The sequence below is a fragment of the Photinus pyralis genome, unplaced genomic scaffold (assembly GCF_008802855.1).
Source record: "Photinus pyralis isolate 1611_PpyrPB1 unplaced genomic scaffold, Ppyr1.3 Ppyr1.4_LG8, whole genome shotgun sequence".
Lineage (NCBI taxonomy): Eukaryota > Metazoa > Arthropoda > Insecta > Coleoptera > Lampyridae > Photinus > Photinus pyralis.
Genome location: NW_022170819.1, coordinates 34,997,247 through 35,024,837, shown reverse-complemented (window position 1 = coordinate 35,024,837; position 27,591 = coordinate 34,997,247). Strand labels below are relative to the sequence as shown.

General features: G+C 35.5%; 1 protein-coding gene and 1 long non-coding RNA gene across 4 annotated transcripts in view; one reads left to right on the top strand and one right to left on the bottom strand.

The window, feature by feature from the left end:
• Window positions 1-7,282, bottom strand: part of LOC116179694 (protein yippee-like 1) — a 53,433-nt gene extending 46,151 nt beyond the window's left edge. For 2 of the 3 annotated variants that reach the window (XM_031499512.1, XM_031499513.1), the window contains exon 1: window positions 7,103-7,280. The gene's annotated coding sequence lies outside the window, so the exon portion shown is untranslated. Of the gene's footprint in view, window positions 1-7,102 lie in introns of all 3 variants that reach the window. The other variant, XM_031499511.1, reaches the window with a different exon arrangement.
• Window positions 7,283-18,522: 11,240 nt separating this feature from the next.
• Window positions 18,523-18,910, top strand: LOC116179753. The gene is made up of 2 exons (XR_004147030.1): window positions 18,523-18,685; window positions 18,737-18,910. It is a non-coding gene; the product is annotated as an uncharacterized LOC116179753 (long non-coding RNA).
• Window positions 18,911-27,591: the final 8,681 nt, after the last annotated feature.

Sequence of the window (27,591 nt, the reverse complement as noted above, 5' to 3'; positions counted from 1 at the left end):
GCCTCAAAGAATACCGAATAATTCCCGAAACTGCCTCTTGGAACACTGCTCCGAATATTCGTATTAAACAAAAACTCTCCCCCTCTCCAGTAACATTCGCTTTGTAAATTTCTCCCCAAACATTCACCACCGGAAAATTCGCGCCTCCAAAACGTTCACTCACGCCTTAATCCTGAAAACTGCATATTCCTATTTTACTCCTCCAATTTTAACGACGTAAACCTTTAAAGCTCTAAAAATTTTGATTTTAAATTAATTACAGTTTTTGGTAGATGATTAACCTCGGTGTCAGACGTTGCTATTTCGCAATATTTTAGTTGCAGTGCGATTCGCTACCCTTTTCATTTGTTTGTTTGTGTTGTTGTCTTTTACAGATTTGCAGAACGCGCTCTTCTGAATTCAGACGGGCGCCAGTACCACAATTCAAAGCCAATATTTGTTATTTTTGATGATTCCTTGACCAACGTTTGATTACATATTGGTTTCCAATACCATCGAATTCTAATTATTACATTTGCTTGATATTCACTTAGGGATTACTTATAGCTCCGTTATTTTCTACGGAAGCATGTTTTGCTATTGATATTCTCTGACTACGTGTTGATCTCCTTTTTAGTAAAAACTCGAAAGCATTGCTGCAATTTCAAATTTCTGCAAAATTGTTTCAATATTTTGAAAATATTGGATTCGTTACTTTCATGTTGAAAACTCCCTACATATCATATTTCAACGCGTTTTTTCCATCCTCATTTAGGTGGGCCATCGTAACGCCCTGTATATTTGAATTCAAAAAGATACCACATTGAATTCTTTTTTCGAAAATCTAACACACCAGAGATTCAAGTGATTCAAAAGATTGAATAGTTTTTAAAAATTTTCAAATTAAAAAAAAATGCAAAACTTCAAAAAGATTTTTGAATTTTTTTAGTGTTAGTTTTTTATAATGAGTTTTAAATAATGTGCGGTTGCGGTGTCAGGTAAAAAAGTTATCAGACCTAACCTCACTGTTAAATGAAACGCCCTACATATGTATTTTAATTTAAAAATATAGCAATTACATTTCCGTGTCAAAAATATAACACACCAGAGGATATTAAAAAAAAGATTCAAAAAGATTAAAAATCATTTAAAAAAGGTTCAAACAATTCAAAAAAGATTTCTGAATTAAAAAAAAATATTTTTCGGATCTTGAAATTGAGACTCAAAAGGTTATTATTGTGGTTTCTATAGGCGGTCGATTTCGACGTACCACGTCATCATCAGGCCGAGCTGGAAAGTTTACATTAACTCAAATCAGCTACAACTTTTGTATTGGAAGCGTTTAGGTTAACGTGGTGCTTCTCAAGGTAGTATACTTGGTCCCCTATTCTTCAACGTACATTGTAAGATAAATGCGTGCTACAAAGCTCTTATTCTCTAACTTACTGAAAATGAATAAAGCAAGAGAGAACTAAAAATAAATAAAACAAATGTCTTAAAGAAAAAAATAAATTTAACGCTTTGCTGAATAAAGAATGCCATAAATTGTTGGTTAGCGTGCATTGTGGTAGTATAACTGTAAAGTTGTAATTATTCTCAAATACGTAAATTAAGGAGAATTCCTTAAATCACGTAATCTGCCCGAGATTTATATAAATAGTAAATTAGTAACGTAATAACGGGTTTACTTGTCTTTGTCATTCTTTTACAAGAAATATCAAATTATATCTTTTAGTCTTGTCTCGCTGCTAAGATGTAAACCTTGGGACACACGAAATTCAAAAATAGATTTTGTCTTCTTGTACTTCATCGACACGTGTACCACGATCGTAAGCAAATGTATGATTTGGTCCTTCGTTGGAGATGTATTCTCTCCGCAATCTGTGCTATGTTGATTGTGGGAAGCCGAATACCAAAGACATATGACTCAAAACAATATAGAAATGTCCCAACAAATTAAGTAGATTCCTCAAAGAATGCCAACAATTGGAAACGGGAAACATCCAAAGCATCCAAAATTAGGAACTATAATCAAAAAATTAAAAAAAGTCGTAATTTCCATCTGAATAAAAAACCCATGACGTTGAAACTTTCTTAAGCTCAGTAACAGATAGAGTATAGTCCAGGCCTACTACTTTCTCGTAGTGAATATCCTCTTGACACTCCGTTCTTAAGATCTTTGCTCCTGAGCCTTAAAACAGATACGTCTCGTCCAGATTTTCCCTTTTAATTTATTTTTGGGACACTTCGTTCTTATTGGCACTTTGTCCCCTAAACACAGACTGGTTCGTTCAAATTTTCCGTTTGCCATATAGGTTTCTTTCCTATTCATTCTGCATATGATGCGACAAATACAAAAAAAATAACTTCAATAAATTAAAAACAATTTTTGAAAATTCAGATAATTCCATGGCGCAAATTTTAAAATTTGATAATTCATATTTTGAGTCGTGAAAAAATCTACATATAATTCAAGACATACATACAAAAAATGATTTTAATACATCTAAAAAAAATCGGAAAATTCATATCTATGGCGCCGATTTCAAAATTTCATAATTCATACTTTGAGTCGTGAAGATATCTGCATGATTCGACAAATACTTGCAAAAAATAATTTTAAAAAATTGGAAAATTTAAATAATTCCATAGCGCAGATTTCAAAATTTGATAATTCATATTTTGAGTCGTGACGATATCTACATATGATTCGACAAATTCCAAAATAATTTTAATAAATTATTTAAAAAATCGAAAAATTCAGATAATTCCATGGTGCAGATTTTAATATTTGATAATTCATATTTTGAGTCGTGACAATATGATTCGACAAATAAGTACAAGAAAATGATTTTAATAAACTAATAAAGAATAAACCCCGTAGTGTATGGATTCTATAAAAATGTTTTACTTTCAAAAATGTATTTTTGAAATGTTTTATCGGTCGCTATTGTTATTTGGGAAAATAAAAAAAAATGCAAATACAATTGTTTTAGAGAGCCGAAAGATAGTTTCAAAAATTTTTATTTTTATTCAATAAGAAGTCCTTAAAATAAGGAAATTATGAAGATTGTTCGAAAAACAAAATAACGCCAATCGGCACCAAATCAAACATTGGAGTTTTACGGCATGAGAGAGACAATGATATATAATAATATGATGGCGATGCATTCAAATGAATCCATTCGGATTCTACCAAGAAAAGTGCCCATAGAAGATACATACAGATAGAGGAACGGTCCATTTCCGGCCGTTTAAGACAGGGGAAAATGAAAATTGACATTTTCAGTTTTCCGAAATATTTCAGTTATTTTCACGGATTTATGTCAAGTTTTTTAGTTACAAAAAAGGACAACTTTGCCCCCATTTAACCAACATTGAATCTCTCACGGAGACCACATGGTAACCCACGAATTTGAACCACCCTGTAACAAATCTCCCTCTTACAAAAATTGACTTAAACAACGACTCAGCGGATGTGTATATAAGTAATTGTATTGGTGTAATTTGATATAATGGGGTCATCCCGCCTTCATTTTTTATTTCTGATCCACAAAGTACATTAAAAATAAAAAGACCCGTGTGCCCTCAATTTTTATTTGCGAGTAAAATAAACACAAAATAAATTATTGTAAAGCTGTGTTTTTAGTCCGAATTTGAAACGATTCAGACTAAATACGTCACAAACCTACAACCAATCACGTAGAAGTGAGCTGGCAACCTTACGCGAGGGTCTGACGTTTGTCACATTTGACGTTTTGAGAGGGATGTTTAACTGCATCTAGCACGAAAGTGACAAGTGCCTGTGACAGATGACGCAAGTTATAAATGCCATTCTCCTGCAATATTGCCAAGTCGTTATGTCATCTGAATGGTCCTAGGAGCTGATTGGTCGGGCTTATTACGTCACAGAGCCCGCCACAATCATATCGTTTTGAATAAACATTTAAAACCGCACATGTTCATTATTTTTTTGCTAATCAGCCTCTATTTTTAAATAAACTTTTACTATCCAAAAAAATGTTTTATGGTTTCAGGTACACGCTTATTAAATTAGAACTGCTGAATTCAACTATACTGTAAACCTCCATTAGATCTCAAACTCCTTTGAACTCCCTGAAGAAAGAGCTGAGGAAGATTGATCCATTTATATGCATATTTTTTGCTATATTGCTAACAAATATGCAGTGTACTTATTGCTGGGTGGTTATTGATAACTTCACACTGGTCTTGACAACATGTATCTATTAGCCGTGTCATAACGAATCTCCCAAGAACGGAGTGTCGTGGCAGGCACTCACAAAGAGAAAATTGAACGTCTGGACATGATTTTATATATCATCAAATGTTTCTATGTCGTCCATTAATATTGTAAATAAGACCGGACTCATTACTCCACCTTGCCTCCGCCCTTCCGATGTTAAGAATTCCTTTGATGTACCATTATTGCTAATTACGTAATATCTCGTATTCTTGTACAATGTTATTAATTTTAGATCGACTCCTCTGTTTTGCAGGCTCTCCCATATTATTCCCCTCGGTGCTTTGTCAAAAGCTTTCTTCAGATCTATAAATCCTATGTACTTTTTTATTGGATTGCCGTGTATTTGAAATAATTTTCTTTATTATAAATATGTTATCCTGCACGCTTCTGCCTTTGCGGAAACCACTCTCGACTTCTAGGAGGGTTGGTTCTATTATTTTTCTTAGTTTACTCTCCAAGATTTGTTCGTAAAGTTTTAGGGGTGCGCTCAATAAAGTGATACTCCTGTAACTATCATTATCACATTGTTTATTGTCTCCTTTCTTAAAAATTGGAACTATTTGACCAATTTCCCAATCTTTTGGTATCTGTTCCTCCTTCCATATTTTATTATGCAACTCTCGTATTTTCTTCATTGCTTCTCTTCTCTTCCCATCATTTGTACGGGGCTTTCCCGTTTTTCATTTTCCGTAAAGCAGCTTTAATTTCCTCTTTTGATATATTTTCTAGTTGTTGGTTATCCTGTCGATTCTCTTGGTTCTCGTGTTCTGTCTCTTTCTTATCATGGTTGTTTTTATTGCCTTCATCCATTCCCTCCCGATCACTTTGCTCATTATTTAATCTTCCTCCTAACAGCTCCTGGAAATACTCTCTCCATCTATCCATAATGTCGTCAGGATGGGTCAGAATTTGGCCTACTTTATTTTTGATTACCCTAGTTCCTAATGGTTTCCTGTTTCTCAGCGATTTCTGAATTTTGTAAAACAGTTTTTGATTTTCTTTACTATTACTTCAATCCTTTTCCCAAATTCTTGCCATGCTGCTTCCTTTGCTTCTTTGACCATATTTTTTACTTTTCTCCTTTGTTCCTTATATTGGTTGTATTTATCTTCGTTCTTACTTACTTATAATCATTATTAAAAATCTGAAAAATGGAACAATGCGAAAAACCAAAAAAATCTAAAATACAAAAAACAACACGTTACATTTTAAATGCAGGCACTTATAATATTCAGGAGAGGGGGGCGGGTATGTTTACTTCAGGTGGTTTTGAAAAATTCGAAAACCAAAAAAATATAAAAATAAAAAAACAACATTTATTTACATATTTATTTATTATTATCCCTCTCTTGTTCTAGGCCCTTAACAGGCTTGCGCCCAATTACAGAAACATAATCTATACTTATACAATTTTAAAATAGTATTATCTCGAGTATTATGTTAGCTGACTCTTGATGATACATAATTACATACCTACCTATGAAACAAAAATTAAATAAAAAAATAAATTTTTATTTTTAATCAAACAAAACTGTATATGTACCTATTTCCAGTTTCCAAAAAAAAATGTCAACACTCCATCGAATAGATTCGCAGAAATTGAAGAATCTTAGTATTCTGGAAATCTTATGAATCTGACGTATCTAAAAATCGGCAGAACCATAAGAAACAGAAAGATTCCATGAGTCCTTGAAGAAACAAAAGAATTCGAAACAATCGAAGGTCCTAATAATAAAGATGCAGGTAGGTACTTTGTAATTTATTCTTGAGGGAGGAATGCTTTCTTTACCCCTCCGTTCCTCTCTAGATCGTAAGTCACAATGACAACTTGCACCTCCTGAAGCCTACTGAAGAAAACCGAGGAACTGTAAGAAGTTGGGAACATAGAACGTGGCAGAGAACAGTCTGCACTTGTCAACAATACGTATACGTCAAAGCAAATTATATAATAATTAAGAATGAGATTAGAAGTGAAGGGCAACACTTTCAGTTTACCAACAACCAGTTTTGAGGAGAAAGTTCACCCACACGTAGGTACGCGTCACCCTCGTTTTTCAAACGGCGCTAATTGCCCAGAGGGGACTGGACTATGTTTCTTTTGTGTTGGGCACGATAATTAAAAACGTTTAATTAGCTAGTTTCTGCTAATGCCCTCGTCCGAACAACAAAGCAAATGAACGACGAACAAGCGCGCAGCGCGATGGCATTCAGTTGCCGTTCTCCAATTGTTCTTCGGTATTATTTAAAGTTGTGAAAAAGGGAATGATAGGAGGAGAGGTCAACAATCTTCCTTGTGTTAGTAAAAGCAAAATGTTCCCGTCCCGTCTACCTCAAAAAACCAACAAGAACGGAACAAATGCGCAGATGTGACGATCGACGGCAATCAAAGACGTATGCGCTTTGCACGTGCACGAATATCGAATAAGCGCGACGATCGAACGTACGTCGTCTCGTTGACCTGCACCGACAACAGCTGACTGCCATAACAAAAGCGCCAACTCCATTCTTTCCGAACTGATTATTATAATTAGCCACTAATAGCAATAGTAAATAAACGGTCACTTAGTCGACCCTGGGCATACAGGTCAAAGAAATAACACGCGCGCCTAAAGACAAAACGTAAACAAAGAATGGAGACCTTGTGCCGACGTTAGGAAACACGGAAGTGAAACGCTCAAACTAGTTTTTCGAGCAATTAGCTGTCACAGAATGTGCTTTACAATCGTCTAATTTGTAAATCCCCCCGAAAAGGGGAATGTTTGTAATCTGCATGGGGTAATATGGCAGCCGCGATTAGTGGTGGTCTAAACAAAGAAAGGGCAGAAGATTCTACGCGCTACTAATTGCAAATTCACTTACGGTGGATGTCATTCGGGTCCGTCACGCTACGATCTCGCGAATGGCAGCTGCAGTTTCGCAAATCACGTCAATATAATTTGATATTTTGCACAAAAATACAAACGGGAATCTTTCGAACGCAATCTGCCAACTTCACACGAAAACAGACAGATATCAACTGTGCGCGCTCGTTTCGATTGCGTACCGCTACGGTGCAGTGGCGCTGCGATACACGACCGCTTCAGGTTCGTACTTCGATATTTTGTAAATTGCACTTTCTAAGCAAGGGACGCGAAATCAAGGCTTCTCCATAATTATTAGGTAAATTCACTGAACGCCAGGATATGTGGATATGGGTTTAACCAATTTAGCTAATTTTACATCTGTAATTGAAATAAGTTTAAAGTAAGGGACTAAAGAAAGTTCCAGAAGCAACATCAGCTAGTTTTTGTGTTTGTGCGTTTTGCTTGTTGAAAATCGCAGTTACGCCCCGACATTTTTGATATGTAGCACCATGTAGCACTTTAAGATAATTAAGATTTCTTTTAATTGAAAATTAATAACTTAATTAATTAATTTGTTATATTGGTCCCTTGTTGCGTAGTATTTGTCTTCTGGCCCTAAGTCGACTATTTTTCTTTCAGCTTATTCGATTGCTTTACATCGAATACATTTATTTCATCTGTAATGTGTTTAATCGAGCCCTAATTACGACACAGATTAGAGTTCTCAAGTTAAAATAAATTTTTTAGTGGTACCTACTTAGATTCAGGTGTTATTAAAAATTCCTTAATTCATTCTTTGAACCTTTGGAGGCGCTTAAGGCTGCTGAATTTTTCACATTAATAGAATTTACGTCAATAACCCACTTACTCTTGCGTTTTTGGGTAAGTCAAATTCTAATCAGCAGAAACAAAATTTGTCCTCCACAATAATATTTACAGGTTGCTGGGTTGGGCTTATTAACCGTTCGCTCCTCAAAGAAGCTCTCGAAAAGGTATTGGTACGACAGAAATTCAACTTAATCCACCAAAAATCGATGGTAAATCAAGTGGTATTTGGCTTCGGCACTTGCAATAACGATGTGGCACCCTTTATATGCATTTCAATTATTTTTAACGTTAAAAATTCAGGTTTTGTGTTATTATTATGTATTGAAAGTTAATTTTGTTTAAATAATCCCCTTTTGTTTTGTGTAGATCTTTGTTCAGTTGTGTTACGTGTTAAAAGAGAAAGTATTTGTAATAGTGTTATCTCCGGTCGTTGTGATAAAAGTTGTTTATCGCTGCTTAAAAGCTAATTAGTTTCAAGATAAGGTAGTGTTATCGCGGAAGTTTTTAATACAGGTCTTGATTATTCTAAAACGATGCATTATTTTGATAAGAAAAAGCGATATGGTTTAGAAAGTTAAAAAGAGAGGGAAATGGTTTTAAATAGAAGAAACGGACGTTAATCGTGACTTTTTTGGTGGTGTTACTTGTTTGGTTTTTTTAGTTAGCTGTCAATTGTTTTGGCGGTTGGCAGATTTGACGTATTTAAATGTATTATTGCAAGAGTATTAAGAGAATTAAAGAAGCAAAGTTCAAGAAGTAAGTAGTTGATTCTTAGTACATGTTTTTCATCACGAAAGAGTTAATTTTACATCAGTAATTCAATTAAGTCGAAATTTAAGTACAAGTAAAGAAGTAAAGAAAGTACCAGAAGCAACATCAGCTAGTTTTTGTGTTTTGCGTTTTGCTTGTTGAAAATCGCAGTTACGCCCCGACATTTTTGATATTTAGCACCGAGTAGTACTTTAAGATAGTTAAGATTTCTTTTAATTAAAAATTAATAACTTCATTAATTAATTAATTTGTTATATTGGTCCCTTGTTGCGTAGTATTTGTCTTCTGGCTCCAAGCGACTATTTTTCTTTCAGCTTATTCTATTGATTTACATCGAACACATTTATTTCATCTGTAAATGTGTTGAATCGAACCCTAATTACGACAACGATTAGAGTTCTCAAGTTAAAATTTTTTAGTGGTACCTACTCAGAGTCAGGTGTTATTAAAAATTCCTTAATTCATTCTTTGAACCTTTGGAGGCGCTTAAGGCTGCTGAATTTTTCAAATTAATAGAATTTACGTCAATAACCCACTTACTCTTGCGTTTTTGGGTAAGTCAAATTCTAATCAGCAGAAACAAAATTTGTCCTCCACAATAATATTTACAGGTTGCTGGGTTGGGCTTATTAACTGTTCGTCCCTCAAAGAAGCTTTCGAAAAGGTATTGGTACGACAGAAATTCGAGTTAAGCCACCAAAAATCGATAGCAAATCAAGTGATATTTGGCTTCGACACTTGCAATAACGATGGGACATCCTTTATATGCATTTCAATTATTTTTAAGATTAAAAATTGAGGTTTTGTATCATAATTATTCATTGAATGTTAATTTTGTTTAAATAATCGCCTTTTCTTTTGTTTTGATCTTTGTTTAGTTGTCTTGCGTGTTAAAAGAGAAAGTATTTGTAACAGTGTTATCTCCGGCCGTTGTGATAAAAGTTGTTTATCGCTGCTTAAAAGCTAATTAGTTTCAAGATAAGGTAGTGTTGTCGCGGAAGTTTTTTACACAGGTCTCGATTACTCTAACTAAGACGATGCATTGCTTTGTTAAGAAAAAGGATATGGGTTAGAAAGACAGGGAAATGGGTTTATATAGAAGAAACGGACGTTAATCGTGACTCTTTTGGTCGTATACGTCAATTTGTTTTGGCAGTTGGCAGTTTTGACGTATTTAAATGAATTAGTGCAAGACCAGTTAGTCTTGGAAAGTTTTTATAGAAGTAAATTAGTTGCGTGCTACGAGTATTAAGAGAATTAAAGAAATGAAGTGGCTGTAAAGTAAGTAGTTGATTCTTAGTACCCGGTTTTTCATCATGAAAGAGTTAATTTTACATCTGTAATTCAAATAAGTTTAAATTTAAGTAAGGAACTAAAGAATGTTCCAGAACATCAGCTAGTTTTTGTGTTTGTTTGTGTGTTTTGCTTGTTGAAAATCGCAGTTACGCCCCGACATTTTTGATATTTATCACCGAGTAGCACTTTAAGATAATTAAGATTTCTTTTAATTAAAAATGAATAACTTAATTAATTAATTAATTTGTTATATTGGTCCCTTGTTGCGTAGTATTTCTCTTCTGGCCCTAAGCGACTATTTTTCTTTCAGCTTATTTGATTGATTTACATCGAATACATTTATTTCATCCGTAAATGTGTTTAATCGAGCCCTAATTACAACACAGGTTAGAGTTCTCAAGTTAAAATTTTTTAGTGGTACCTACTCAGTCAGGTGTTATTGAAAATTCCTTAATTCATTTCTTTGAACTTTTGGAGGCGCTTAAGGCTGCTGAATTTTTCAAATTAATAGAATTTACGTCAATAACCCACTTACTCTTGCGTTTTGGGGTAAGTCAAATTCCAATCAGCAGAAACCAAATTTGTCCTGTTCGCCCCTCAAAGAAGCTCTCGAAAAGGTATTGGTACGACAGAAATTCCAGTTAAGCCACAAAAAATCGATGGTAAATCACGTGGTATTTGGCTTCGGGACTTGCAATAACGATGAGACACCTTTTGTATGCATTTCAATTATTTTTAACGTTAAACATTGAGGTTTTGTATTATAATTATTTATTGAATGTTAATTTTGTTTAAATAATCGTCTTTTGTTTTGATCTTTGTTCAGTTGTGTTACGTGTTAAAGGAGAAAGTATTTGTAATAGTATTATCTCCGGCCGTTGTGACAAAAGTTGTTTATCGCTGCTTAAAAGCTAATTAGTTTCAAGATAAGGTAGTGTTGTAGCGGAAGTTTTTAACACAGGTCTCGATTACTCTAAGACGATGCATTGCTTTGTTAAGAAAAAGGATATGGTTTAGAAAGAGAGGGAAATGGTTTTATATAGAAGAAACAGACGTTAATCGTGATTCTTTTGGTCGTGTACGTCAATTTGTTTTGGCGGTTGGCAGTTTTGACGTATTTAAATGAATTAGTGCAGAACCAGTTAGTCTTGGAAAGTTTTTGTAGAAGTAAATTAGTTGCGTATTACGAGTATTAAGAGAATTAAAGAAGTGAAGTTCTAGAAGTAAGTAGTTGATTTTTAGTACCCGTTTTTTCATCATGAAAGAGTTAATTTTACATCTGTAGTTCAAATAAGTTTAAGTTTAAGTACAAGTAAGGAAGTAAAGAAAGTTCCAGAAGCAACATCAGCTAGTTTTTGTGTTTGTTTGTGCGTTTAGCACCTAGTGTAGTATTTGTCTTCTGGCCCTCAGCGACTATTTTTCTTTCAGCTTATTTGATTGATTTACATCGAATACATTTATTTCATCTGTAAATGTGTTTAATCGAGCCTAAATTACCACCCACATTAAGGTTCTCAAGTTAACATTTTTTAGTGGTACCTACTCAGAGTGAGAGTCAGGTGTTATTAAAAATTCCTTAATTAATTCTTAGAACTTTTGGAGGCGCTTAAGACTACTGAATTTTTCAAATTAATAGAATTTACGTTAACCCACTTATTCTTGCGTTTTGGGGTAGGTAAGTCAAATTCTAATCAGCAGAAACCAAATTTGTCCTCCACCATAATATTTACACGTTGCTGGGTTGGGCTTATTAACCGTTCGCTCTCGAAAATGTATTGTTACGACAGAAATTCGAGTTAAGCCACCAAAAATCGATGGTAAATCATATGGTATTTGGCTTCGGCACTTGCAATAATGATGGGACACCCTTTATATGCATTATTGAGGTTTTGTATTATAATTATTTATTGAATGTTAATTTTGTTTAAATAATCGCCTTTTATTTTGTTTTGATCTTTGTTCAGTTGTGTTACGTGTTAAGTTGTTTATCGCTGCTTAGAAGCTAATTAGTTTCAAGATAAGGTAGTGTTATCGCGGAAGTTTTTAACACAGGTCTCGAGTATTCTAAGACGATGCATTGTTTTGTTAAGAAAAAGGATATGGTTTAGAAAGACAGGGAAACGGTTTGATATAGAAGAAACGGACGTTAATCGTGACTCTTTTCGTGGTGTACGTTGTTGTTTGTTTGTAGTAAATTAGTTGCGTACAACGAGTATTAAGAGAATTAAAGAAGCAAAGTTCAAGAAGTAAGTAGTTGATTCTTAGTACATGTTTTTCATCATGAAAAAGTTAATTTTACATCTGTAATTCAAATAAGTTTAAATTTAAGTACAAGTGAGGAAGTAAAGAAAGTACCAGAAGCAACATCAGCTAGTTTTTGTGTTTGTTTGTGCTTTTTCTTGTTGAAAATCGCAGTTACGCCCCGACATGTTTGATATTTAGCACCGAGTAGCACTTTAAGATAATTAAGATTTTTTTAATTAAAAATTAATAACTTCATTAATTAATTAAATTGTTATATTGGTCCCTTGTTGCGTAGTATTTGTCTTCTGGCCCTAAGCGACTATTTACATCGGATACATTTATTTCATCTGTAAATGTGTTTAATCGAGCCCAAATTACGACCCAGATTACAGTTCTCAAGTGAAAATTTTTTAGTAGTACCTACAGGTGTTATTAAAAATTCCTTAATTAATTCTTTGAACTTTTGGGGCTGCTGAATTTTTCAAATTAATAGAATTTACGTCAATAGCGAGATTTTCGTCTTGGCGGATGCTGGACGTGCCCTAGGAAAATTATTAATTATTTCTTTTAAAGGTTTTGTTAGTACCCGAGTTTAATTGAGCTAGATGGACAGGTGCTTGTGGGTGGTTTAGTAACCGTTTGCAATTGCACATAGCAATATCTAATGCACCATGAAGGCATATATCTTTACCGACAAACCCCCTGACTATACACCCCTCCACAACAAGTTTGTGACAAAACGAAATTATGGATTATGACTAATATCACTTGCAGAGTCGTGGAGGGGGGGGGGAGTTGGTGTAGATACACAAATTCTTTTCGTTTCGCCCTTTCACTAGAGTACACCATAAAAGCCTAGGGGTGTATTTAACTTGATAATACGAATTTGTTGTTGTAAGCCCTAAGTTCTACAATGGGCCGTTATATAAAAGGCGACCTTTGAATGAAATTCATAAATTATCAACTTCGGCAATGACCTTCAGTTTTCAAACTAAATCGATACAGGAATAACTGGATAATACGAAGTTAATGACGTAATCCAGAAAGCTATACGATAATCTGTTGCCGATATCTCTATCGATTTATAAGAGCATTCCTTTATTGATTTCAGCAATAACTTTCAGCTTTCAGACTAAGCGATGCAGGGATAACACGATAGTACGAATATAATGCTGAAAATCCGAAAGTTCTACGATATTCAGTTGCCGAGATCCAAGTCGATTCGGAAACACGACTTTTAATCCGGCTCATACTCAGTAGCACTGATCCTCGAAATTGTGAAGATCAATCGACCAGGGTTTGGCATAGCTGTCTCTTTTCGTTCTCGAGTCCGAAAAATTTCCCTAAAAATACTCGTAATTTCTTCTTAAAAGGCGCGCGGTTGTCAGCATCATCGTAGAATATACAGGGTTTCCCAAAAGTTGCGGAACGAAACTATAAGTTTCAAACGAGCGAAGAAAAAGATTTGTGAATATTGCATACTATGCCTCTACTGCTGCCAGGTTCGAAATTTTTTATTTCTGGCGGAATTTCCCCACAGTACATTTAGTTTTGAGGGAAGACATTCTCCCATCGTAGCGGTGGAAACGCACCAATCACCAATTTCCATTTGTAAGATTCATAAAGAACCTTAAATGTCAATATCAGTAACGGATGTCCTAATCGAGTTTTAAATCATAATCGGTGAACTCCAACAACCTGTCAACTTATACATTAACACTAACTACCTTAAACCACCCTAATTGCTAAACTCCCGTCGTTGGCCACCCACCGTTCATTAGTCGCCTCTTACGACATACGGCGTCTCTGCAGTACGGGTATTCTTTCCCGCCCTTACATGGGGGTATGTTAAACGAACCTAAACGTACCAAAAAAATAAATTGGTTAATTAATTAATTGTGTGTTAAAGATTCTGTACACACAGTTAAATTCTCTGTCAAAATATCTAAAAATATATTATTTTGTTCACTATCAGCTTCATTATTCCTTACGATAACATCGTAAAATTAACATTTAAATTGAAGACCACACAATGCAATTAAAGGTCAGTGCATTTCAAGGCTCCCGCATAACCCGAATGCTTTTGTCACCCGTATATTTATGTTTCACTATTCTATATGTTTATTTGAATGTTTTCTTTGCACCCAGCGCCCCTAATCAGGTAGCAATTTTTGAAAAAGTTTTAAAATTACAAAAAGCACCTATGAGAAACCCGTGAAGAAGCCATTGGTGCTAATAGAAATTTTTCATCTTTCCTTCTGATGAACTCCCTTCTTTGTCAGGGCCAGGATTATAAACTGGGGTAACCTGTCAATTCCAGGCTCAATGGCAACAAGCAACCAGATTCAGACAGTCCAAGAGGTTTTTAACAGGAGCCCTTAGCAAATCTGGGTCTTCTAAAACTGACAGAAGCTAGATTTGGAAGATAACCGGTGCTTACGGGGCACTGGATGGTCAGCTGCCACCTGCACAACATTGGTCTTGTAGGAGAGTCCACGTCCACGAAGCATTTCATCAAAAGCTAAGAAAATTGCTTTTTTTTAAATTTTTGTTTTAATTTTGTTTTTTAAATTTTTGATTGATATTTTGTTTCTTGTCCTGATGAAGCCTCGTACGAAAGTGGACGAAACGTTGACTTGTCGTTCAACTTTGACACGGTCCTATCCCGAAAGTCGCTCGCATCCTAATGACTCTGGACGTGGAAGCCTCCAAGAGCCTGAAAGGCCAATTAAAAAACCCCCAATCAGCAATCGACCGATCTATGCAAGTTCTTCGCAGGCAACTTAGGTATATTGCCTTAAATCTCAAAGTGAGTTCCTAAAGCAATATTGGTCAACGCAAGTTAAAATTAGGATCAGATTAGCAACTCCCCAACGGTATAAGAGTGGAAACGGTAACTTTGTGGATCATGGTACTGGATCACTGGTGCAGTATGTCCGTGGCACCGGATCTAACAATTTTATGAAATTATGAAGTTCGAGATTCAAAATGAGCTTCAAGGAGGCGAGGAAAATATTAATTCGAAAATTAAAAGGCCACTTTTCAAGAAACGTTGGCAGCGTTCAATTCCCGAAAGGAAAGATACCAATTTCATTGTGCTGTACAATCACTTGCAGGGGAAAGATCGAATTTCGATAAATAATTTAAAGGATGGAACAATCCACCACGTCGCCAGCACCAAAGAAAGTATCGTATGGTTCAAGAAACCATTGAACTGATTTAATTTCATTTTAATTTAGTTTAATTCGCAGGAAAACATCAAGGGGTACTGTAATGGGGCTCCCTACAGCGCCTTATTGAATTTTTAGTTTAGTTTTGTTGTATAAGAGAATCCAGGCGTCTTTTAAAGACTATGGAATCTTTGTTTCAAATTGTCTCGGAGGAATTCAAAATTTTTCACCAAGTGGTTTAACAACATTTTAGCTTTCCTAAACGACATCAGGACTAGGACTAGAAAACTGCGGAACTGCTACGTCGAAGGAAGTTTTCTGGATGCATCGAATTCACACGATTATTTAATTTTTTTTAAATTTTTTATTCAAGTTCCTTTTCTTTGGGTTCACAGGATGGTTTCCTCACCGCAGGGAAAGGTAGTGGATTTATGAAAATTAAAAAAACACTTAACAAGTGAACATTTTTAAAATCTACCATTAACGATGTATAGTTATCAAAGTAATTGCCTGGCTGCATTCTCAAAATTAAAGAAATCGAATTTCCTCGGGAAGGTTGAGGAGGATATTCTGCAGGGAGTATTCATCAGTTTTGTTGTGGCAACTTTGGAAGTCAACAAAGTATTTTTTCATTAGTTGATAGGGTTTGTGGGGGGGGGGGGGGGGGGGTATCAATATTGTAACCTTCTCTTGTAGATTCATTTTTAAAATTCGAACAGAGAGTGAGAGACCCTTAATATTTAATTCCATTCCCATTTAAACAGTTTACTTGATATGGGTAATTATGTATGAAAACAATAGACAATATTGACTTTTAATTATAATGTAATTAGTTCTTAATTGTTTGAATACAATCGCAGTGTTGTAATGTGACTTTTGAACTTAATTAATCGAGGTGTGTTTTGACAATTTTTCACACACCAGCAATCAGGTCCTAAGTTCTTGGAGCGATCATTGCCACCTGGATCATGGGTGTAGGTACCCTAAGAATTATGTCTTCGCGAAATCGTTGCGTTACGTGACTTGCAACACAAAAGCATAATATGACCTTCCATTTATAATGAATGAACAAAAAACCTGCGTTTATTTCTAAACAAAAAAAACCAAGAAAAGTAAACGGAATGGTTTCGACCAACCATATCGCGTGCCAGTCAATACACTTTACTAGTGATTTTGTAACTTTGGACAAGGTTCAAGATTATTACTAAAACTACAACACGTTATCGTAATTCATGAATCAAACGTTCGTCTTTCAACTTGGCAATATTTATAGCTTCTTTCCCAGTTTTTTTCGATAACGATAAGCTTACTACGTATTACTCACTTTGTTCCTGAAAAAAAAACAGACTATCAAACGCGCTTTCAACTTTCAAGAAGGTCATCTAAATTTGTAAACAAATAAATAAATAAATAATTATGAGCGTAAAGTACTCCCATGTGTAGTTGGGTTGTGCGCAATGCAATGGAGTTTAGTTTAAATATAAACAAAGATTGAACAGGGACGGACTAGATTCGAACGTTCCTAATGATAATGATAGTGATCAAGAAAAGAGATGGATTGATTGAAAATAGTTTAGCAGTCGACGCCAGACGGCGTCTTATTGAACCACCCCCAAAATCCAACCATTCTACATGCAAATACAGGGCTTTCATTTCAAAACGAACCGCCAACATTGTAATATGCAATTTTTCTAAAAAAAATGAAAAATTGCAAAAACACGTCAGTTTAGATACGGCGGGGACGTTTAATGAAAGGTTTAGGTACCTTATGCCCATATGCACCTCCGGTAAGGGTAGATAAACAGATCACTTTAACGGCAAGGGTAAATAAAGTGAAACAAATCATTGTGCATTCCATGACATCTGTCATTGTTATTAAAAATGGAACGCGGAGCACGAAATAAACTGAAGTTCGGAACAGAATGCAATATTGTTTCCATGGAAACACCGCTTGCTATTTTGGACGTCTATATATGAAAAAAATCTCTTCAGGGTTGACCCTCTAAGTCTTGAAAACTTGAAGGTTCGCCAAATTTTGAATTGTTGACCCCCTCCAAAGGTATTCTCTGCATCGATAACGTATTGACTCATTGTGGCGTTTGTAAGAATGCTTAATGAATGATTGGTACCTATAATTGTGGTATCCTTATTGCTTTCTTATAGTACACTTTGTGGTCAGAGATGGAAGCTACTGCCATTTAATCATTCTGTCTCCTCAAACGCAGTAACTTACACCATGATTAATTAAAACGTGTAACCGACTAATTTCTTTCACCAATTAGTTCCACAATTTCTAATTTGCTACAGCCTTTTATTACTAATTTTAATTGCTAATAATAAATTACCAGATATAATAAACATGGAAAGTGGCACAAAAGGACAACTCCACTGCTTGAATATTTGAATATAAACGCTTGACATTTAGTACGCCTGCGGTAGCGCAACCTAATAGACGGTTGTATATAGAGTTGCCTTGCTTCAGGCGTACATTTATACGAGTATCAGAATTACAATTCTTGTGGATCATATTGTTTCCACTTTAATTATAATGTTTATGATTATCTCAAAGATATAACTGCAAACAAGAAATTTGAACATTTGTACAGCTAGATGCACTATGGTTTTCTCATAGAAACGTGTAGAATTCTAAAAGATTTGTGGGAGACCTCAATCATCCAGACAGACGGACAGACATTGTCATAACACTCCCCAAATTAGTAATTAGTTAATTAGTACCAGAGTAGAAGCTGGACAAAATCCATTTAGAATACAAAAAATCCAAGATGGTGGGACGCTGGTCCGTATCCCATATAGCACACTTTGTCCATCGGACGTACATTTTAAGTACATTATACGTACATACATCCATGGACGAATGATGTACATCCTATGTTCGTACAAAAATGGACGTACTTTTTGTAATGTACATTGTACGTACATTGTAGGATGGGATCAGTACGTATCGATAATTATTTTATAATTAATGTATTTTATGCATCTGATGATTGTCTGCAGTTTGCGCCGCTAACTGTTTATCTTTTTTATTATCATATTTTTTTCCGCCAAATATTTGTAACGTTTTTCCCGGTCAACGAAGAAATACGACAAAACGCGATTACTGATTCATGCGGTCGCCGCTCGCGGCTCGCCGGTCATTCTTTATGGCGTTGTGTTGTTGTATTTATTTAATCTAAATCACGTTATTTTGTTAGAAAAACTTTGTGTACTAACTTTTGTGATTCTTCGCGCAAACTACTATAGTGTTCTGTGACTAAATGACCTTCTAATAAGTAAGTTAATTTAATTACATTGGAACACACCGTAGCATTTTTGTTTTGCAGAAGCCTGTATGACTATTTTCAAGGATACCACATTAAATGAAATAGAGCAAAATATATCTAAATGGATAAGGCGTTGTGCGGAAAGGGGAAAGGATAAAAACGTGTGAATTGCATAAACCTATATATATTTATGTATCATATATTTACTTCAATTAAATCGTTTTGAATTTCGTTTTTTTCTTCTTTCATTTGCACCTTAATTTGCACCCATGACAATAACAGAATTTGTACATTTTAAGTACCTACCTCTATGTATGTTCCATGGACGTACTGTAATGGACATACATTAAAGGTACAGGGCTATGTCAAATGGACTAAAAATGGACGTACATATTTTGTACAATGTACAAAAATGGACGTACAATGTACAATGCCAAATTCAATTGACTACGTACGTTGTACATCCATAGTACGTTCATGTGCTATATGGGATATACCTACCTCGATTCTCAAATATTCCAAAAATTCGTCTCCAGTGGCAATGAATTATAAACAATAACCACTTCTTAAAGCATGTTCTACATAATACTACAATGAGAAATTAGCGAGGTTGCGGAAAGGGAAAAGGAAAGAGTAAGAAAGTAAGATGGGGATATAGGAAAGGATGAAGATGAAGGATACAGAAGGAGCACCAAACAAAAAGGATTAGTGAGAACGACGACGAAAAGAATGGGAGAAAAAAGGGCGGGGTTTCGAGGGAAAGTCTAACAGGAAAAGAAAAGATCGAGGGTGGGAGAGAGGAGTGGAACTTACAAACACAAACAACAGAAGAAAAGAGAAAAACGAAATAGAAATGGAGAAGAGCAACATGTAAATGATATTCTGGAATGTGACGGGGATAGCTGGCAAAGATGTTCAATTCTGGGGATTTGTAAGAGGATATAATGTCATGGAGATGTTAGAGTCATGGATAGAAAAAAGAATTGGGTGAAAATAAAGAACGGGATTGTGAAGGAATGAAGAACTTAAAAAATAAAATAGAACGGTAGGAATAAAGATAGAATCGATGAAATTGAGCCTAAAAGGGGAGATAAGAAGATCAAGAAGTAAAAATACTAAAAGACGAAGGAAGGTATCGTTATAGACAAAAGACACGGTGGAGTTGTAAAAAGGGAGGCTTAGAGGAACATGCAGAAGAAATAGGAGGGAGTATGGAGGAGCAATGGAACAATATAGAGGAGAGTATTAAAAATCCGGCGCGTGTGGGTCCCTGGTTCGAATCCAGGTTCGGGCATGGATATTTGTAATGTAGAGTTGGTTGGTTGGTAGAGCAGCCTTGGATGAAACCCTGCCCACTCAAAAATAAAGGCAAAATAAAATAAAATAAATAAAAAAGCGATAACTGAAGATGAGGGGAGAGAAAAAAGAAAGGAGTGGGACAGAGAGTGTACAGGAGAAATAGATATAAAGAAGTGTGGAGAAAAAAAGATGAGCAGAAAGAGGCGAAAGAACAAAAAAAATACAAATGAAAATGCAAAGAAAGAATACGAAGAGGAAATTAGGGAAATAAAAACAGAACAGGATCTTAGGAGGGTGATACATAGAGGAAAAAAGACAAATAGAGCAATTTTATCAAGGTACTTTAAGTAAAGCAAGGGAAGGAGGAGGGAACGTCTAACAGGAAGAGATAAGAAGAGAGAAAGTTGAAGGAGATATGGGAAGAGATCGAGCAGCAACTAAAATGACTGAAGAAAGGGAAGGCGGCAGGGAGACAAGAGATAGGAAATGAGACTTAGATTTTCGAATGTAAATTTAGTAATCATAATCATAAACCAGGTCTGGAAAGGAGTCAGTTTACCAGAAGACAAAGACTATGCCTGAATCACGATCATGACGATGGCGTATGGAATCTACGCAATGGTACTGAATGAAAGGTTAGAAGCATAGATGGAAGAGAAGAGGATTGGAGGAAACACATGTGGGATTCAGATTGGCGGAAAAGGAATTGGAGAAAAAAGGCGGAAAGGCGTTTTTCTTGGAATTAAAGGCATCGTTTGACGGAGTGCAAAGGGGAAGATTATGAAAGATGGGGAAAATAAACAAAAATTTAAAGGACAGAGTCAAGGACAAACAAGATTAAGGGTAAGAATAGAAGGGAAGGAGTTTGAACTGTTTTGGACACGTAAAGAACCAAGAGAAGGATGCTCACTTTGTCCAACCGTATCTAATCTTTGCTTAAGAGGCATGACCAAGGAAAGGTATAAGATGGGAAAAATGAAGATGTATTGGAAAGGTATGGAATAAAGTTAGATGTAGAAAAATCGAAGATGATGAGATTTGGGAAGTGGTTAGAGAGATTAAACATTTAGGGTATCAAACGCAAAGAAGTAATGAGACAAACGCGCAAATCAGAAAACTATGGAAGAAGGGGGTGGTGACGATGATGGGTGGGAAGTAGGAGAGGGGGGTTTCAAGAACCATTTATTTATTTATTTGTTTATTTCTTTGGTCTTTATTTTTGAGTGAGCGGGGTTTCAGCCAAGAGCTTATTTCAGAAGAAGAAAATACCAGTTTGATAAATGGGTATTAGGGCTAAACAGAAGGACTCCAAATTGTATGCCGAAAGCCCTGGAACTGCTTGTGGTTGTTGAACTTGCAAAAGTAAAACAAAAATACCAATATCCCACAATAATATATTAAAACCTCGAACGCGTTTCGTTCGCCAATCATGACAGCCTTGCTGTCGAAACGCGTTCGAGGTTTATTGGTGTTTTTGTTTTACTTTTGGCTATGACGAGCTGAGGAACAACAGAGAGTGAAGATAGAGAGCGCACGAAGAAGTTGAAGTCACAAAGATCTACTAAGGGGTTACCAAAATATTTACAAAAAATAGATTCAGACGTAGGAATGAGGAGGCGAGAGGGAAAGATAAAAAATAGATACAAGAAGAAGAAAGAAAGTGTAGAATACGTGGAGAGGAAGGAGAGGAAGAAGAGAACATAGATGAGTAGTAGATGAGGAGGACGGTCAAAATTAGGAATACCTAAAGCTCAATTTCCTCAATTTTCGGAACTAGGTCCTATGACTAGGAATCATCTTTCGGATGCTTCAAGATGCGGATCTTTGAGTTCATTTATAGGAATTTCATCTACCACGATCCGCAAATTCGACAATTCCTGCTACTGTTCATGGAAGTGATTTAATAGCTCTTCCTTTTGTTAGATAGGCAACACACATTACTCATAACGTCTCCTTAAATATTTTACTAATTGGATATGGAAATTTCCACTCCTTGTCGATTTTATAAACGTGATGATCGGTTTCCTCTTCTTTTAGTTTCTCCCTTTAAACGATAGACCTGGCCAAATCCGCCGTAAATTTCGCTGAAATACCCCAATTTATGTTCATGAAAGGATGAAGGTAAAATACAAAAGAACCAAGCAAAAGGAAATAAACATTAATGGAATTTATAGACATAGAAACCACCAATAATGTCATCTTAGACGTCGTTTCCATTAAAATGCGAAAGGGACTGTACCGCAGGAAGGTTTCCTTTGGCACTCCATGAGAGATTAACACTTAAGTTTTTACATCAGTAGCAGATATATCTCGTTCAGACGTTCCAATCGCCCTTTTTGAGAATACCCTTCTCCCACACTCCATTCTGCAGGTATTTGCAATGAAAGTTTTGACCCTTGCCTTTTATGAGTATTGAGTACTCCTTTCCGACATTTCGTTTTCGAGATAATTGCTCTTAAAGTCTTGACAACGCCAATGGATTTATTTCTTTCAGGTGTCCCAATCTCCCTTGGTGAGTACCCTCCTCCGACACTCTGCTATGGAGATATGAGGAATTATAGCCGATCACGATAAGCGCCAAGAGAACATGTATACCCTCGTCTTATTACTATATAACTAAGCGTTCTCGATGCTTTATTCTAGTGATTTTCCCATCTGATCTTTTCACACCAGGCTTTCAGAAATTAACGGTTTCGCTTCAACTAATCCTCAGCTGCCCTTTTATACACCGATAAAACACCATTTACTCTACGGTTTCCTTGCCTGGTTTTTCTATATTGCGATTTCTGTTTCTTACATGCACAACGGCAGGCATGACTTTATTAATTAGTGACTAATCAACTTTAAACGTATAATCTACAAGAGGTAGCACTGAAAATCCTTTTCGGAAAACACGTGTTTCAGAGCAGTTTTCCTTTATATTTGAACAATATTGTTAGCGACTTTCTATATGCGCAAAACGAAAGGGCGGAGTTAAGGGCGCGTCGAGCATTTTCCATCCCTTAGAAACGGCACCCTCAAAATTGTATCGGGACGACAGAACGTCGAAGAGAATAAAAGCCACCCTTCGAACGTTAATACCTACCTATGTAAAGGTGGGGCCCGTTTAACTTTTAGAACCTTTTAAATTTACAAGAGGAATTAATTGCAACGGGCTGTTATGTCACCACTATGGTAGTAATCTGGGGATATTTATGAGTGTCGAGCGACGTTTGTTGTTGTATCTTGCTTGTTAATTCGTTTGCGTAGGTGATACCCGTTTTATTATATGAGTTAATTTATAATAATACTTAGGAACTTTCACGTCGTTGAATTAACACGCGGTACACTAAATCAAATTATTCGTGGCCATTCATCACGCTTAACGCTCGACTAGATACCGGGTGGCATTTGTAACATACATTTGGGGAGCTTTCGATTGTGCAAGTCTCTAATGGTGATGTGGTGTAATGATGCAGAGATTACAAAAAGTCGTTAAGAATTAATATCCAAAATTGACGAACATACTGCACTTTAACGTCGTCCCTGAAATACAGTGTGTTTCAATTGATTGGAGTTAACTAAGGCTCTATATAATTTTACATGTTTTGAAATTACGAGTAAATAACAGAACTACAACGGAGAATTCTATTTATTATAATGGAACAGGTAGGAGTATGAATTTTAATAAGACGGCAAAAGTAGTTCTTTGAAAAACTGATCAACATTCAAAGGCCAAAAATACTCAATAAGGGCAATGGTGCAAATGGCAAAGTCACTGTTGTCTTTCAGAGTGGAACTGATTTATTCTCCAACAAAGCACAATTCACAAACACAAACATTTCAAGCAAGAGGACAAAATGGAGCAAAGTGATGATAATAATAATAATAACCGACCTTTTTGATGGTGCTTATAGCGAGTAGATCTAGAATATCATGCTGTAAATGTAGCGAATATTCTAGAAATCTGGATAGACAATGAGGCGCGAAAAAAGGTTAGTCATCCGCTATAAGAAACTAAAGCGGATGTGACGGATTCTTTCCGGGAAATATGATGTGTTTGTTCTAGAATATTCAAGAGCGTTCGGAAGTTTCGAGAACTTTCGAGAAAGACCGGCGCTTACTATATGAGCAGAATGGAATTGTACTGCAGTTAGTCTTAACATCGAGGTCTATGTGAAATATTAAGCTCCCCCTCGTGTTATATTATAAATTGTGATTCCTCAATTGTTTTTTTATAACAAATGAACGCAAAAAAATGCAGAAGAAGCGAAAGCTTTCACGTTTATAGGGGTGTTGTTTTATTAATCGTGCAACTTGACAGATTATAGGAAAGAGTAAAATAAGCGTTAAGTTCAGAAGCTTGTAGCCAATATATGTGATCATTTGATTAAAAGGAGCGTGTAGATTAGAAAAAAATGGATGGTTTTAAAAGCAACTGCTAAGGGAAGGGAAGAAAGGTGCAACGGCAAGTGATTTGAAAAAGACAGGAAATGGATGTAAAAGGGTAGTGAAGAAAGGATATCAAGAATACAGAATACGTGATGGAGACTTGAAGAACGCAGATGTGAACGAAAAAGGCAAAGAAAGAGGCTTAAAAATAAGTTATGAGAAAGGCGACGTTGTGCGACTGCGAAGAATTTGAAGAAGATGAAAAAGTTGAAGAAGCTGAAGAAACTGAAGAATAAGAAAATCCAAATGATCTAAAGAACGCGAATAATGATCTGAAGCATTCGATAGATCCCCAGGGTTTAAAAAAATTACAACATTTGAAGGTGTGTAAGAAAGCATAAACCTAAATCAAAAGAATTTGAAAAATCTAAAGAAGCCAAAGAAAGAATTGAAGAAATTCGAAGAAACGTGAGGTTGTTAACTCGAAAAAAATTAAATTAGAATTTAAAAAATCGTTAGAATTTGTATAAACATAAAGAAACGCGAATCGGAGGGATATGAGGAAAATCCAATGAATTACAAGAATTTGAAAAATTCAAAAAGTCAAAATATTTCAAAGCACTGAGGGATCCTACCAGTTCAAATAGTGGATTTAAAGTTTGAAGAATTCGAAAAAACAAAAAACTATAGAAATCTGAAGGTTACTTATACTATGAAAAATTTGGTGGGAGAACGGCATTCGTAGCTAGACCTTCGAGACGCAATTACGTAATGTAAACGCGAGATAATAAAAGAAACTTTAGCCGCATAGCTGAAGACTTGCGCCACCATTTTCGAAGAATTTATTGTTGTGCGTACTTTGTACATTGAGTGGTAGCGGCCCTTTCGAATAAAACCAATGATAAGGAGCGTTTTGTATGTAACAAGGGAACTTCGTCGTCTAGCGAAGACTATGGGACGGCCGATATAATTTTCAACCGTGAACACTGCAAATAAATTACTTTTTTAATACGTACGTGAATATTTAGGGGTCATTGCACAATGGTGCTCGCATTTAAATAAATTGTTACCACGAAAGGGTTGGCGCAAGGTGCGAAACGTTTCATTGTGTTATTTTTGGAGTGGCAAGTTACGTTAAAAAATCAGTTTATTAATCAAAGCTATGCACCTGATTTGTTTATACGAGGAGGCAACCGAAAAAAAGGAATTAATTCGTGCTTTTGTTACCTGTCAAAACCCTAAAGTTATAAGGGGTAATTTTGGACATTTCCATACTGAGGAACATTGTTAACTATTCGAGCTAAGAATTTGATCAAGTCAAAGAATTTAAATTAAAAATTATAATTATAATTAAATTAAAATAAATTTAAATGTGTACAATATAAATGATCTCAAGAAGCCGTAGTAATCAAAAGAATTTGAAAAAACGCGAAAGGATTCCAAGTAACTCAGAATCGAAATAACACGAAGAAACTGACAAGTTCAAGATGCTGAAACTTTCGACGTAACGTGTCTGAAGAATCTAGAATCTAGAAGAATTTAAGAAAACTAAAAAACTGCATCTGTTTCGATTAGATACCTCATTTTTATCGTACAATTTGAGATGTTCTATTTGTGTATTCTTTTTTCATTTTGTGGTCGTAGTTGATATATTTAATGTATTTTGTATGGGCTATGCCGGGGTTTTTGTGCCGTAGAAGGTTTCCCTGGTATCGCTTTGTTGTGTGCGTAATATATTTATTGGTTCTTGTCTTTTTTACGCCCAAAATTCTGCATTTTATTCAATTCCCGTTTCGATTATAGCTCAGGTCCCAACCCAACCGTCGTTTCGACTTGAAAGTTAGATCCTCTGCTCGTAGTTTTTCTCCAGAGCTGCCAATTGTAAATATAGGGTAAGTCCCGATTAAAGTGGCGGCTTAGGGGACCCCTAAGATTATGGCAAGTCTTTTAAGCTTTTGTTATAATTTTCTAGGTCTAGTCAACACTTCTCGTTTTATTTGTGTTTTTTTGTGATTTTGGACTGTGTCACTTTAACGATTACAAGGGTTTCAATGTCTCCAGGTTGCCATATCGTACTAAAGTTTCGTACGGATTAAGGAACAGCACTTTTAAAGTTGATAACCCTACCACTACCCGGCACCCAAGCTTGGACCGAAGCTGTAACGGACGTGTATGTATTTCTGCGTGTTTGTTTTCTATAGGGTATTAGTTTCTTAATTACTTTAGGAACCGAATAGATACATAAACTGGGAAATTTGTATCGTATTTCATGTTTGTAATTGGTACCATTAAATTACGAGGTGAACTCGTTCGGTAGCATAAAATCTGCAGATTTGAGGAATATTTGAGAGATTATTTATCATCCTAACTCTACTTTGATTCGGAGGGCGTGATTAAGTAGTAAATGAATGATTAGACCTGGTCGTCTTGGTTGATAATCCGCCTATTGCAGGCGTTAATTATTAATTAACCACGGAGAAAAAATGGGGTCACTTTCCGAAAGGTTTTGGTTAAACTACACTGAATTGTTGCAAAAATACGGAATATCGTGAAAAAAAAACTCAAAAGAAGTGACGAATAATTAATGTCAAACAAATACTTTTCGTCGCACAAAGTGAAATAGTATAAAGCGTTAAGATACTTTCGCTAGTATAAACTTATAAAGAACCGTTGTTGAAACTGCTGTGCAAACGTTTATTGGAGTGAACATTCAGAAGAGCTTGAACTCGGCAATTCGTCGTTGTAAAAATATTTTAATTTCCGCATTTTAGAACAAATCAATAACAAAAGATCTGACAATAGATCTGTAAATTCGGAATCGTCCATCATTTGACCTTTTTCATTAATATATTCAAAACGTGGTATTTTTGTGTTTGAAACCTATAAAAAAGCAAAGGTCAAATAATAATTTTGCTAAAGAATTTGAGAATTAACTTAGCAATTCAAAATTTAGATTTCGAAAATAAAATAGAGTTGAACTCGTGCCAGAAGGGGTGCTTACGCCTCGACCTAGCGATTAGACTTCCAAATGGGGTAGAATGCGTCGTTGGAGATGGCATGTTGAAGGGTTAAGATAGAGTTCGTATCTATTTAATTACTTAGGACACATTCCACCTCGCCCCTCTAACTGGGACCCTCGGCAATGGACCAAATCGTCAGGTCTCTCACTGATCATCCCCCATCTGTTTTTGTTAGCAATGAAGCATTGGTTTTTTAGCGTAACACAACGAAGTTGAAGTAACGCT